Genomic DNA, 2,375 nt, shown 5'->3' on the forward strand with positions numbered 1-2,375 from the left:
GCTCCAGCATGGCCACAGTCAAATGACTAAAACAAGTAAATGAGTAAATAAATGAGTAAAGGTCCTTTCCGAGCTATAGGCTGATGAGGCCGAAATGCTGTGGCGTGTATACTCCCCGCCAGTCCGTCGCAAGATTTCACATTTTTGCCAGCTGGGTAGACTTGTTCGATATGAAGCTATGTGTTTTTTTCTTTTAAACCAGGATGCATTGCCTGGCCCAAGAATCGAAGCCATAACCTTACGATCGTGAGTCCGTCTCTCTAACCACTAAGCCAAGCAGCTTCCAAGCTTCACCACTAATTCAGTTCTCAACTAAATTGCAAACTGTTAATAGTTTTAAAGAGGACACCTTCTCAGCTACACTTTGGCATAAATAGTTTGAGATTTTGTTCATTAGAAAAAAGTTACATCAAAATATCTGCGACCCCAACGGGGGCAATAATGTAAATATTCATCTTCAATTAATATAATTTTTTTAATTTTAAATTAAAGTATACTTTCCTTAGGTTTAAATGATAGAAAAATGCATGAGGAATTCGGAATCCTTAGTCGCATGCATACATACACTTAAATATTTGTGCTTATAACCATATATGTTTTCCAGCTCTTTTCTGTGTCTAATTATTGAACTGTTAAGAGTTTTAGTCTCTTATTCACATTACTTGCTTCTTCATATTCCGAGAGAAAAAAATCTCTATTTTTACTTGTGCCTATTTTCCATCTTTCTTCCTCCACCTGGTCCTTGGGTACCAGATGGAGGTTGATAAACCAGGGTGCAGAGTTCACTTTGCTGAAAACTTTCACACCTGATCTCCACTTCCATCCTCGCCCACGCTTTTCCTGCATACATTGTCGGCAGGTGTTCAGGATGGGCATCAACCACATCACTCTAGGAGGGCTTACAAAGGTTATGAACACTGCTCTCCTTCATCCTGTAAATAAACTTTGGCTGAAACTAGAGAAGGCAATTCAAAACGGAAGAATTTGAGGGGAAATATCTATAATGAATACGTAAATATGCATAAAACCAAAGTCGCAGTCTTTGGGTAGAACTGTTGCTTATAATAATTTGTTTTATCTGTTTCATCTTTATATCGATAGATTTGACAATACAGTGGTTTCAGTACTTAAGAATTGTGGAATTAGAAGTAAGCTCTCACATTATTATAGTAACAATTATTTCCTTGTTGAGCCATGTGAGACCTTTTATGTGATCGACGGGCTTCCTAGAAACAACAGCCAAATATCTCTCATATCATATACCACCTTCAAAGAATAATGAACAGTATATAATGTAAGCATCCCTAAATGATGTGGGGAAATATGAATGTCAAGTTCCATCTCCTTCTCTCTCTCTATCTCTCTCTCTCTATCTCTCTCTCTCTCTCTCTATCTCTCTCTTTCTCTTTTCTCTCTCTCTCTATCTATTTATTTCTCACTCTCACTCTCCCTCTCTTTCATCACTCTCACTCTTACCCTCTCTCTTCTTTCATCCGGTTTTCATGTGCCATACTTGCATTCAACATTGACCTCCATAGGAAAGATACGGTAGGTTTTTTTCTTGTTACTTCCTTTAACGGTTTATCTATAGTTTGCTATTCTAATCTCCTGCTTCTTTGTGATTACATTGGAGGCGCACGGCTTATATACATATATATATATGCGTATGAATGTGTGTATGTGCGTGTATGCATGTATATATGTATGCATATGAATTCAAAAATATATATGCATACATACATATTAGAGATAGATTCGCACACACATATGTACGTGTGCGTGTGTGCGTGTGTGTGTGTTTGTATGTATGTATATATGTATTTCTAAATCTCTCGGAGATTTATGCAGTAGCGGCACAATAAAGTGATAGTATGTTGTCAACTTAATGTGACAGTCTCTTGAAACAATAGCATTCTTCCCTTTCAAGGGACTGTCACATCAAGTTGACAAAATACTATCGCTTTGTATATGTATGTATATTAATTAATTCAAAAGTATATACATACATACATACATACATATTAGACATAGATTCGCACACACATACGTACGTAATTGCGTGTGTTTGTGTACGCGCGCGCCTGCATGTGCGTGTGTGTGTCTGTGTGTATGCTGCATGTGTACCAGTATATTTTTATGTGAATATATTGATAGATAGATAGATGGATGGACAGGCAGACAGACAGAGGAACAGACAAACAGACAAATAGACATACAGACAGATAGATAGATAGATAGATAGATAGATAGATAGATAGATAGATAGATAGATAGATAGATAGATAGATACATTTCTTTTATTAGCCACACAGGGCTCAACGAAGATGGGACAAATACAATGTAGAGCTTTTCTTTTTGGAAGGGGGAAAGGAAGG

The 2,375-nt window shown here is 37.1% G+C and overlaps 1 protein-coding gene across 2 annotated transcripts in view; it reads left to right on the forward strand.

Annotated features, from left to right (window-relative positions):
- The window catches only part of LOC106870625 (uncharacterized), a 166,583-nt gene that overhangs the window by 17,487 nt on the left and 146,721 nt on the right, over positions 1-2,375 (forward strand). Inside the window, exon 1 of one of the 2 annotated variants that reach the window (XM_052978431.1) lies at positions 1,526-1,548. The exons of the other annotated variant lie outside the window; for it this stretch is intronic. The gene's annotated coding sequence lies outside the window, so the exon portion shown is untranslated. Of the gene's footprint in view, positions 1-1,525; positions 1,549-2,375 lie in introns of those variants that run through there. 2 annotated transcript variants of the gene reach the window in all.

This window comes from Octopus bimaculoides, chromosome 2 (genome assembly GCF_001194135.2).
Source record: "Octopus bimaculoides isolate UCB-OBI-ISO-001 chromosome 2, ASM119413v2, whole genome shotgun sequence".
Lineage (NCBI taxonomy): Eukaryota > Metazoa > Mollusca > Cephalopoda > Octopoda > Octopodidae > Octopus > Octopus bimaculoides.